Here is a 13,061-nt window from a genome sequence, read left to right on the forward strand (position 1 = left end):
GCATGGTTCAAGGAAGTGGTTTTATGCTGGGTTACTCAAGAGGAGTAGATACTAGTTAGAAGCCAGGACATCTCTAGGAGCCAAAGGACAAATTCAGGCAAACTGAAGCCAGGCAAGTAAATGGGTGACCACAGAGAGGTCCCAGCTACAGATGAGGGGAGAACCTGGGAAAGAAAATGGGCGACATGAAACTGAAAGTGACATGGTGCCTTTTTACCCAGCCAGGAAGCCTCCGTTGATATTTCTTACTGGAATGGAAGCCACTTAGGTGGCATTGGTGGCCGTGGGGAATTCGCAGGTGACAGCAAGTCAATGGCAGGCTTGAGTCCAAGGGTGACCACACCCACCCATAGCCTTCTCTTTCCTGCATGTCTAGTCTCTGTTTCTGTACAAGGAGGTGTTAGGTACCAGTTAGCCATGAGTGATGGGCGAGGCAGGATAAACAGGTAAGAAGGCAGAAATTATATTACTTTAATAAATACTAAAAGGACCAGCCGGGCACCTGTGGCTCACACCTATAATCCTAGCTGCACAGGAGTCAGAGACCAGGAGGACTGCAGCTTGAAGTCAGCGCTGGCAAATAGTTTGAGAGACCCCATCTTGAAAAACCCTGTCACAAAAAATTGGGCTGGTGGAGTGGCTCAAGGTGAAGGCTCTAAGTTCAAGTCGCAGTACCACACCATTAAATAAATAAAAATTAAAAGGGTCAGACTCAGACATTGCAAAAGAAAGCAAAACTAAAAAGTCAGAACAGCTAGCCTTCTCCCACCTCCTTTTAGATATTAAGTTATAAGAACGGGGAGACCTAAAGGGGCTCCCTTCACCTGCCTTCCTCTTTGAGATGTTAACAAGCTGCCAGGCTCCTTGGAAGAGTAGAGGGACAAAAGGAATAAAGGGCCTGTCAAGCAAGGGGAAGCCCTAAAGCACACCTGCTGTGTTTCTGGTAGGAGTAGGTGACCTTTCTCTATTTTAGCACACATCTTCTGGATCATGGCGCCGTCCAGATCCATGATCAGCTGGAAAAGTTTAAGACTAGAGATTAGACTATTCCCATTTCCTGCATGGGGAGCAGGAAAGGGTTTTCCCTCCCACCTCTACCCCCCATTTCTCCCCATTTTTATCCAGTTATACTAAATTCCCTTCCTTGTAAGCTTTACTATTGCTTTTACTACATTTTCCACATCTTGCCTGGACTCTTCTCTTGCTGGATGCAAGAACTGAGGTGTCCACTAGCGCTATACTCTCCAGTGACAGAGGTTTTAGGGCTAGGACACTTTTGTCCCTGGGTGGCATGTTGATTCTAAAGAATGTCTCTCTCTCCTTGAGAGGTGACAGGGCTCGAGGCAATAGTAGCTCAAGCTGTCTTGATTTGGAAAAGGATTCGGGCAGATTCTTGGATTTTTTATTAAGTTTTTATTTTGGAAAGCTTCAAACCCACTACTATGAGCAAGATATCAAAAACAGATGAACATACTTGTGCCTTTCCACAATGTCAGAATTTATTGAATAACAATAAATTTACAAGCTATGTCAATTTCTTGTCATTCCTGGTCTTGCAGGGTAGCTGTGACTTAGTTGGGAAACAGATTTTTTTGCTCCAGTCTTTTTTTTTTTTTTTTTTCCTTTGTTAGGCGGGCACTTTACCACTTGAGCTACCTTGTCATCCCTTTTTGTGACTGGGTACTTTTGAGATAGAGTCTCTAGAATTATTTGCCTGGGCTGACCTTGAACCATGATCCTCCTGATCTCTGCCTCCTGAATAAATATGATTATAGGTGTGATCCACTGGTGCCTGACTATGTTCTAGTCTTAATTACTGATATTAACTCTTCACACTTACACTTCTTCTTACACTTCACAGTGCTATATAGGTTTCAGAAAGCTAGGAAAGGGTTAAGTAGTGTCAGGGTTCAGGCCTAGCTGAAGGTAAGAGCAAAGAGTTGATTCAGATGTGAAGAGTTACTGCGGGTGGGTAGATAAGGAATGAAGAACCCAGTTCCAGAGCTATTGAGGGGCAGTGCTGTCAAAATGCAGAGGCAGTTCAAGGCAATGCTGGTTCAAGGCTCAGGGCTGATTCCAGACTTGATCCTGATGGATGGTGAATTCACGTGGATCACATTGAGCCCAGGACAGAGTTGGGAGTTTTTGTTGACTGTTAATTCATGATGCATGCACTGGATGGTCTGATGATTCATTGGTGTCTGCTGCTGTACCCCAATATTAGGTGTCCTTCCTTTTATATGAGCGAGGTGAGGGAGTTGCATTGTTCCTTGGTCTGATTTAATAAGTTCACGGGCCTCGTTTTTCTAATATGGGTTTGATATGCCCAGATGTCTCCATGTATCCCCTGATTTAGTTCATAAGTGGTAATCTTTTATTTGCATATAAGTTATTTATCAGTCTGTCCCATGGTTTGTGCTGGACGGATGTTGGTTGTTTACTTGCACAAACAAGATGTAGAGTCACTTTGCCTCAGCATTTGCACTCAAAATGGAGCACACTGCTGTTTTATAAAATGGAGTCACTCAGGGCAAGGAGCAGCCTGAAGGCTACTGCTCTATACAATATGGAGGAACCCTGGAGCAGGGCATAGCCTGATCACCACACCAACAAAAAAGTTTGAATAGTGTGACAAAATCCTGTTGACCCATCAACAGTACTCAGAGGGTGGAGTCATGCAAAGCTTTTGCTGGATGGCAACAAAAGGGAAATGGAAAATCCTGGCAGCTAGGATTTGGGGACCATTGGTGCAGGTTTTTGAGAAACAAAGGCTTTCACTAAACTCGGGATGGAATAATATAGGATTCTAGGATGCTGGAGGCTCAGGAGGGGCTCTTCGCACCCAGGGTACCCTCCTCCTGGGACTCTGAGAGATGGGAATGAACTTGAGTTCTCAAGTTCTTCAGAAGACATCCAGGGTACCAAAAGGGCCCCATCAAGTGTTTTGGTTTTTTGAGGCAGGATCTTGCTATGTATGTAGCCCAGGCTAGTCTTGAGCATGCTCCTTCTGCCTCAGCCTTCTAAGGAATGGTCCTTTGTGACCCAAATGAGTTGGTTTCCGAAGATCACACAAGCATCTGTTAGGGGAGAATGCAGCTGATGTTGACATAGCAAGGTCACTTCAGGTGATATTGGGAAAATAGGCAAGCCAGAATTTCCCCCTTTCAGCGGGCAGCTTCACTCCTATCTCACGGGGAAACAGATGCTGCTGAAGAGGCTAAGAGGAAAACTCTAATCAAATCTGTATTTACACAGTTAAGCCTTCCATAAGGCTTCAGTTCCATCCCTGTCCACCTCCCCGAGGAACCTGCTCTAATATGATCCCTGCCCCTCCTGGATCTTTAATCTCTGCCTCTCAGCCTCATTGGCTCAAGCAATTAAATGGGCTCCTTTCTTCCATCCTAAAATACTTTCTTCCATCTCACATACTTCAGGGAGGGACTTAAACAGTAGCAAAAACCTTAGCCATTTGTATCCTTGGAGAGCCCAAGTCTACAACTTGTAATTTATTGAAAGAATTTAAGCATTTTTATTCCTATGTCAGTGGCTCACGCCTGTTATCCTAGCTACATGGGAGGCTGTGATTGGGAGGATCTCTGTCTGAGCCCAGTCCTGGCAAATAGTTCATGAGACCCCCATCTCCAAAATAAGCAGAACAAAATGGACTGAAGTTACGGCTTGCAGTGGAGTGCCTGCTTTGCAAAGATGATGTCCTGAGTTCAAACTCCAGTCTCACCTCAAAAACAAAAATACAGAAAGAATATAAGCATTCTTGATACTTTAAAGATTAGAAATATTAATTGCAGTGTCATTTATAACAGAAAAACATTGGAAGTAACACACATGCTCAATAAATGAGAATTAGTTAAATACATAATGGCACACCCATACAGTGGAATACTATAAGCCACTAAGTAAGGTGTTTCCAAAAATGGTATAAAAATAAACTGAGTGGGGGAGAAATGACCCAAGCATTGTATGCACATATGAATAAAAGAAAAAAAAGCTGACATAGAGATAAGCAAAATGCTAGTTATAAAACACTTTGGTCCTATTTTTCTAGAAAATAAGTACATATGTGTGTTTACATATACATATATGTATGCATATACATACATATGCATCCTTACATACTAATAATTTGCTAATTTGGGATTCATGAGTATGGTCATAATTGCAAAAATTCTGTTGGTTGTTTGAGCCTCCACCCTCCCTAGTGGCAGGGCATTGAGTCATTTCTCCATTGTGGAGAAACAGCTTCTTCCTCCCACCTTTTTCTCTGAGTGGACCAAGGACGCTGAGCTTGCCTGGGTTCAAGTCCTGTATGGTGGCTCTGTGTAACCATAAGCTTTTTCATTTCATTGTCTGTAAAATAGTACATCTCTTGTAGGACTCTTCTGAGCATTAAGGAAATAATATATGCAAAAGTCTAGTACAGTGCCTAAAATAGTGTTTTCTGGAAGTTGTTATGTAATACATGCAATGGGTGATGAATAACGATGTAACATATTATCGTAACGGTCTAAATTGTGTCCTCCCTAAAGTCACATCTCGAAGTCCTAATCCTCAGTGCCCAATGATGTGACCGTAGTTGAGGTAGGGTCTGTAAAGACATGAATAAATGGAGGTCACCAGGGTAGGCCCACGTCCATGAGAAGAGATCAGGACGAGACACACAGACACTCGGGAGAGCATGTTTGGGAGGACAGGGACGAGGTGGCCATCTTCAAGTCAAGGAGAGAGGCCTCGGAAGGAGCCAGCTCTGCTGACACCTTGATCTTGGACTTCCTGCCTCCAGATCTGTGAGAAATAAAAGCCTGAGATTCACGTCATGCAGCCTGGGTACTTGGTTGTGGAAGGCGTAGCAAACAGCTACAGTTATCTAGCGCAGAGACCAAGCTTCTCCATTTCAAACTGATAAACATGCCACACCTTTTTACCCAAAACGATGGTCTCCAAATGGTGAGTTGGGAATGCTGAAGGAACTGGGACATCCAAGTTATCTGGGGTCAAGGCCAGGTACAGGATGCACTTCGGCTGCCTGTAAGGATATTTATGAGAAAGGACCCAAGACAAGGCAGGAGAGAGTCACCACAATTTCAGTCCCCAGGGGACAATGGGAAAGGAGTGGAGGGGAAGAGGTGCAGACAGGAGCAGGTGGGCAGCCCAGGCTGCAAGGGACTGTACAGGCTGAGGTCAAATGTCTGGTACCCATGCTCTCTCAACTGGCTGATGACAGGATCTTCCAGAGGCAGGTCCCTGTCAGCTTCAGCTACAACAGAGTTATTCTCTTTCCAAGGTGAACATGTGCCCAGTTCAACAAGAAGAGACTTAATGAGGAGTCTATTCTGTCAAGTTCATGTGCTAAAAGGAGTAGGAGTGTTAAGGAAAGGGTCTATGAATTCAGTGTTTTCTAAGAAATTTGTTGTCAAACTATGCTGGAATAAAACCCCAAATACTTCTCAGCGTGATGGCAGTATGGGCAAGCTTTAGGATCTTTATTCTCAATTTTGATATCATCTGATGGTGTTTCCAATGGACTATTTGTGTGTGTGTGTGTAGCTGCACTGGGGTTTGAACTCAGGCCCACACACTTGCTAGACAGGCACTGTACTCCATGAATCACTCTGCCAGCCTTTTTTTGTGTTGGGTATTTCTGAGACAGGGTCTCACTAATTATTTGCCCAGAGCTTGATCCTCCTGATCTCTGCCTCCTGAGTAGCTAGGATTACAGGCGTGAGCACTGGCAGCTGGCCCCTCCCACTTTCATTTACTTTTTTTTATTAAAGTGATATTCACATAACATATAATTAACCGTTATAAGTGAACAATCCAGTACCATCCAGTATATTCACCACCTTTGTCTACTTCCAAAACATTTTTTTTCACCGCAAAAGGACACTGGAGCCCATTAAGCAGCTGTCCTCACTCTTCTTCTCTCTCAGGCCCCAGCACCCATCAGCTGCAATTGTCTCTATGGGTTTACTTTTTTCATATAAATGGAACCATCCAGTGTGTGACCCTTTGTGACAGGCTTCTTTCATTTAGTGCAATGCTTTTACATGCATTGCATGGCTAAGTAGTGTTCCATTATAGGAATGTACCACATTTTGTTCACCTGTTGATAGACATTTGAGTTGTTTTCACCTTTTGGTACAGTGAACAATACTGCTGTGACTATGTATGTACAGCCATCTGTTTGAGCACCTGCTTTCAATTCTTTGGGTTTTATACAGTCATATGTCACATAAGTATAACAGGAACCATAAGAGGGAAAAGCTTTTGGTGTGGTCAGCTTGTATGGTGGCCAGTTTACGCTGCTGGTTAATTAAATTGACATCTTTCCTCCTTTCATCCACATGCTGAGTAGTTCAAGTTTAACACCCTTTACTCTTCATTTAAACCAGACAGTCTTCTAGAGTTTACTCTCTGACCACCAGAGCAGTAAACCTGCCATCGAAGACACACAGTTCAGAGATGTGGCACCAGACACCTGGAGAACCAAGACCAGCAGCCATGGTGGCATGCATCTTGTCACGTAGTCAAGCTGAGCCCCTGAACTTGCCTTTAAAAGGCGGACATTTGCTCTCAGAAGTGGGGCAACAGCTTGGAGAGGTTGACTCTCCCTGTCCTCCTCCTTATCTGACGAATAATAAACTTTATTTCCTTTTTCTCAAAACCCTGCTCTTGTTATTTGTGAGTTGGCATTGAGGCCAGGGGACTGGTTTTCCAGTAACATAGGACGTTTTGGTGAATGACGGCCACATGTATGACAGTGGTGGCATAAGATTACAATGGAGCTGAAAATTTCCTGCCTGTTGGTGACAGTGTAGCCAAGGTGGCATCATAGTGCAACACATTACTCATTTGTCTGTGATGCTGCCACTGTAACTAAACCTACGGTGCTGTGCTTAACACTTGATGATGTAACAGATGACCGTGTTCCCGAGGGGGCACTGGCTGGGCATTTTACTGTTAGTCTCCCTGTACTTACAAAGCAAAGTTTACTATAAGGCAGTGTGCTGGGTGACATGGGCCGCAGCCTCAAGCGTCTTGTATCTGCCCCATCCCTTGATCGCACCGAGACGCCATGGTTAGTGTCTGACCTACATCATCTAGGTTTGTGTAATACAGTCTACAGTGTTTGCACAATGATAGACTTACCTGATGACACGTCTCAGAGCACGACCTCATCTTTAAAAGTGACGCTTGCCTCTATCTAGGAGTGGAATTACTGGGTCATATAGGAATTCTATGTCTTTACTTAATTTGACAATTTATAAATGCTTATTGCTGTGTGCTGGTGGTTCATGCCTGTAATCTTAGCTACTCAGGAGGCAGAGATCAAGAGGATCGTGGTTCAAAGCCAGCCTGGGCAAATAGTTCATGTGATCCTAGCTTGAAAAAAAACTATTTCAAAAAAGGGCTGGTGGAGTGGCTCAAGGTGTAGGCCCTGAGTTCAAGCCCACTAGCTAATTTGAACTCAGGGCTTCTCAGTTGCAAAGCAGGCAATCTACCTCTTGAGCAACACCTCCAGTCCATTTTGTTCTGGTTATTTTGCAGATGGGGTTTCTTAAACTATTTGCCTGGTCTGGCCTAGAACCTCGACCCTCCTGATCTCAGTCTCCCACATAGTTAGGGTTTCAGGCGTGAGCCACTGGTGCCAAGCTCTCACGTTCTTTTTTTTTGTTTTTTTTTCCTCCCAGTTTCAGTGAAGTATAATTTACAAATTAAAATTATGTATAGTTATGGTGAACAATGTGATGTTTTGATATATGAATATATGGTGAAATGATTACCGTAATCTACCTAATGAACACATCCATCACCTTTCATATTCATTTTCCTTGAAGAAGAATGTTAAGAATCAAATAGACTCATTTGCTGTGGACATGACCATAAAAAATTCTCCCACTAGGTTTTCTGTATGCTTTGTTAGCAGTCACTGGGGAGACTATTGTCCAGTAGAAATAACGTGCAAGCCACAGGACTTTTCTAATGGCCACTTCTTGCTAATGAGATTTTGTAACGCCCAGATACTGTGAACATTGCAACATTTGTAATTACAAATTACAAATTTGTAATTTGTAATTTGGGGTGCTCTTTCTTGGTTATGTTGTGTTCATCTCATATTTTGTCATGTAGGATAACTGGATTAAGCATCTTTTAAAGAGGGCTATCTTGGAAGAAAAATCAGCTTTAGAGATGACCTTGATATTCAGTGAACCAATCAAAACATGTAGCAAATTCTGTTTGTAAAATTATTCAATTAAAATTTATTGACATTAAATAATTTTGCCTAAAAAAAAAAAAGAATCAAAATAGAATGAAAGAGGACACAGGAAAATGAAGTCTCTCCTACTTTGACTCAGGCCTTTTCTCAAGCCATCCTCCACCTCCCTACACACACAGGGCTTAGCAAATTCCTTCCTTGCATTTTCTATGTACATACAAAAATATCAGCCTCACCCATTTTACATAAATCACAGCAAAGATGTCCTCCACTCTGCTGTCTTTTTAGGTATAGTTTATCTGTGGGTTATCTGCAGCTAGGAAAAGTGTACACTGCATGGTGGGGTTGGGGGTCTTTTGTCCCATCCCTCGCTTCACCTGGTTTTTAGGCCAAGCTTGCTCTGCCTGCCCTGCATATCACCTCCTCTGGGTGTGCTGGGGCGAGTTCAGGAATATGTAATTATGCTGTAGAATGCCATGATCCAAGAAGCAGTGTATTCATGTGCAAGTCACTAAACACATCCTGTTTGTTTGATGTCATATTTTGTAGTTGAAAAGCTAGCAAGCAAATTAGAGAGACCATTTATGGTTAGAAAAACTCTTTCCCCTGGAATCCTCAGTGTGTAGAAATGTACTTGTTGATTCCTAACCTTTTGAGGGCAGAGCTGTGTTTTTGTCAGGTGCTTGATCTCTGTTTGAAACTTAGGTGAATCACACACACACACACACACACACACACACACATACACAGTGGAATGACAAATGATTTTTACCTTGAAAACAAAATATCTCTTGAGAACACATCTAGATTTAAGGTTTCAAAGTCTGTTAGTCTAATATTGATGAGAAAAAGCAGAAGAGCTTACATGTAGACCACTGAGGAGCAAAATGTTCCCAAGTTAAAAATAAACCAGTCATATATTATAAGGTGACATGAAGTGGGTGGAAAAACCAGTTGACCAAAGAGTGTCATTAGTCAACAGGATCAAAGCTGAATTAATTTCTTCTGTCCTGAAAACCAGTTCTCTACCTTTAGCTCCCTCTCTGATGGAGTGGCAGCATGAGGAATCCTGGAGTCATCCCAGATTCTCTGCTCTCACTGCTATCTCCCTTGGACACCGAGTCACCCATGCGGAATTCCTTCAAAATCCTTGAACTTGCTAATTTTCCTGGCTCGTGACAATATTATATTATATTTTATTGTTATTACTTTTTATTATGATGAACTAATTTCTAGAAATGTCTCTGGAGAAATGAGAACTTTAAGCAAGGGGGACTTTGAGACACAGTGTCTCATTCTGAGCTTCCCCTCATCATCAGCCCATGTTGTTAGTTTTCTGTGGAGACTCAGCAGCTGGGCAGGTCTCAAGTCTTTTCCTCAAAATTTTTATTCACTTATTTACTTTGGTGGTACTGGGGTTTGAACTCAGTGTCTTATGCTTGATAGGCAGGAAGTCTACCAAAAAGGCTGTGCCCCAGCCCTTTTTGTTTGGCTATTTTTGAGGTAGCATCTTGCTTTATGTTGGGGCTGGACTGGACTGGGTGCACAGACCACATGCCTAGCTTGTTTTTTTTTGAGATGGGGTCTCGTGAACTTTATGCTGGGGCTGGCCTGCCTTCAACTTGCATCCTCCCCAAATCTGCCTCCCATGCAGCTTGAATTACAGTTACACGTGTGAGCCATGCCACCTGGCCCCTTCTTTTCTCTTTAGAGAGAAACCGCAGCCACTAGGAGAATAACCACTTCAACATAAAGGTGTCAGTGTGGATGGCCGAGCAGGATGGCGACCTGAAGTTGGCTTTGCCTCTGAACGGCTCCTTTTGTGACTAGGCACATTTCCTCCATAGAAAGCCTCTGGGTTGAGTATTCTCTTACTAAAAGTGGGCCCATACACTCTGCCTTTGTTTACCTTTTCAACTCTGCTGATACTGGAGCCAAATACAATTGAATATTTTATGATGCTTACACTCACTCTGCACCTAGGAATGTGTGAATGGCTTATACCTGTCAAGCCTGAAATATTAGATACCATGTCCCTAGTAGCCAGGAAGGAGGCTGGAAGTATCTTCTCGATTCATCTGGGACCAATTTGATGTGCTACTCTTTTTTTTTTTTTTTTTTTGGCAGTACTGGGGTTTGAACTCAGGGCCTCATGTTTGCTAGGCAGGCACTCGGCCACTTGAGCTACAACTCTTTACATTGGCCCTAATCCCTAATTCTTCTTTCTCTCTCTCTCTCTCTTTTTTAATAGTGTCTCTAAAATGTTAATGAGATTTTCCTTTCCATACTTACAAAACCCCTTAATCTTAAACTCTGAACCTGGGTGGATTGGTGCAGTATTTGCCTAGGGCCCTTTTCCCCCAGAGCGGCTCAGCAGGACCAAGTGGTTCACCACAGGTAGGAACTGATGCTATTTACATGGCAAGTGGACAAACCAAATTCACAGGGAGATTTATTTTGCCTTTCTGTGCAACTTAGATGGAAAGTTCAAAGGAGCGCTGTGTAAATGAAAGACTGTCCAATGATTATTAGAGGGACTTCAGCAGGCAAGGGCTACCTTTTGACAAAATTTCTGGACTTGTCTTTCTGGGTAGAAATATCTCTTTCTCTCTCTCTTTCTGTAGTACTAGGGTTTGAACTCAGGACCTTATGTTTGCAAAGTGTACTCTACCACTTGAGCCACTCTGCCAGCCCTTGTATTTTGTGTTGAGTATTTTCGAGATAGGGTCTCATGAACCATTTGCCTGGGCTGGCTTCAAATTGGGATCCTCCTGATCTTTGCCTCCTGAATAACTAGGATTACAGGTATGAGCCACTGGCACCCAGCCCCTTTACCTCTTTAAGCAGACATGGACTAAAAAAAACTTTCAGCAGAGTTTGAGTGAGTAGGAGATACATCCAAAGTACAAGTGGAGACTGAAGGGTCTGGTGGAGTGGCTCTGAGTTCAAATTCCAGTAGGGACTGAAGAATTGAAAAAAGTCACCAATAAGTTATTAGGAAAGGGAGAATGAAGGAGTTTGGAGCTGGGAAATAAGAAAGACATGTTGAGAATAAGAAAGAGTGTAGGAATATGACAACAGAGTGAAATATATTCAAACCTGATAGGCTTTTATCTAGCAACAGACAAAAAGTACACTTACCTGTGGTTCCTACATGGAAATATCCTGCAGGACTTTTAAAAAGGCTGATCAAAATAATGAGCAATTCAAACGTTGAGAAAAGTGGGTTTCTGTGGTTATATTTATCCTCAGGCTGTTGTGTGCTGGTCAGACAACGAGCATTTCTTGCCAAAAATCAAGCCAGAAAGATCTGTCTGATGTCCTGTTATCTTCATAAAATGGATCCCCTAAGTAGTCTATTGTGTGTCTCTCTTCTTAAAAAAAAAATTAAATATACCTTCTGGAGAAAATGACCATTTCTTCCAGATGTGTGGGAGGGCAGAAGGTGCCTTCCTGGAACGCCAGGACAGTCAGGATGAGGACGATCAGGAAGTGGCTACAGAAGAGTTCTCAGCCCTCCCTCCACCTGCGGCAAAGCAGGACAGGAATTCACAAAGACAAAAGGTGCTCTCTGCCCTCTGCCCTCTGCCCTCTGCCAGGGAGGACAAAGGTTAACCACAGGGGCGGCTGTAGGCCTCCTCAGCCTGCCCAGGACCAGAGGGCCCTGCGTCACTAAAGGGAGCCTCACTGACTCCCTGACCTCAGGTGCTGTCTCTGTCACCTGCCACCTGCCACCTGTGCAAGTGCAAAGTCCTTCTCCTTTGTCTTCTGCCCTCTCTAAAGCTTCCCTGTTCTTTGCTGAAGATGCTGGAGAAGCTGGAATTCAAGGTCACCTTTTTGAGAACTACTCCTTCCTGGGCATCTTCCAGGTGTATGAGAAATATGTATGTTGATAAACTTGTCATTTCTCTTGTTAATCTTTTGATACAGGAGTCCAATCCAGCTAAGAACCAATGAGGGTGAGGGTTGAGAAAAAAAGTTTTTCTTCTGCTACACGTGGTTTTGTCTACCTGCTACATAAATTACTTTAGTAATGATGGTTCTCAGAGTGGCTGTCGGCTGCCCACTTCACAGACACATTTTGAGATTCCGTGCTGCCTGCTGGAATGACCCAGACTTTTTGGGCACCAGGTGTTTTTCATAGTATGCTAGAATTAAAAAAAAAAATTTCTAATATTGAGAAACAATGGTCTACATTTTAAGTTTCCTTTTTTTTGGTGGCACTGGGGTTTGAACTCAGGGCCTCATGCTTTCTAGGCAGATGCTCTTAGGACAGGAGTCACTCCACCAGCCTTTAGTCTTTTTTTGTGATAAGGGTCTCAACTATCTCAGCTATTTGAGATAGGGTCTCACAAACTATTTGCCAGGGCTGGCTTCGAAGCACAATTCTCCTGATCTCTGCCTCCTGAGTAGCTAGGATTACAGACATGAGCCACCAGCGCCTGGCTGACAACTTGCTTTTCTTTTGCCTCTTTGCTGGGCTCCCAGCTGACTAGATGGTATCCATTCACATTGAGGGTGGATCTTTCTTATTGGGTGGATCTTTCCTATTGGGTCCACTGACTCATAGGTACTGACCTGGAAACACCCTCCCAGACACACCCAGGAACAATCCTTTACCAGTTCTCTACATAATCCTTAATCCAGTCAAGGTTTTAAAATTAACTACTCCATCAACTATATGACATTCTGCAAAAGGCAAAGTGTCAGTGTCTGGCAGGGACGGGGGTAAGGGATGAACCAGTGGAGCAGAAGATTTTTAGGACAGTGAAACGATTGTGTATGATATGCTAATGGACAAATACCTTATATATTTGTCCCAACCTGT

At 43.2% G+C, this 13,061-nt stretch overlaps 1 long non-coding RNA gene across 1 annotated transcript; it reads right to left on the reverse strand.

Moving 5' to 3' along the window:
- Positions 1-1,575: 1,575 nt before the first annotated feature.
- LOC141418911 (uncharacterized) lies at positions 1,576-11,958 on the reverse strand. The gene is made up of 2 exons (XR_012443569.1): positions 11,375-11,958; positions 1,576-3,736 (listed from the first exon to the last, which is right to left on the reverse strand). It is a non-coding gene; the product is annotated as an uncharacterized lncRNA (long non-coding RNA).
- Positions 11,959-13,061: the final 1,103 nt, after the last annotated feature.

This window comes from Castor canadensis, chromosome 2 (genome assembly GCF_047511655.1).
Source record: "Castor canadensis chromosome 2, mCasCan1.hap1v2, whole genome shotgun sequence".
Taxonomy (NCBI): domain Eukaryota; kingdom Metazoa; phylum Chordata; class Mammalia; order Rodentia; family Castoridae; genus Castor; species Castor canadensis.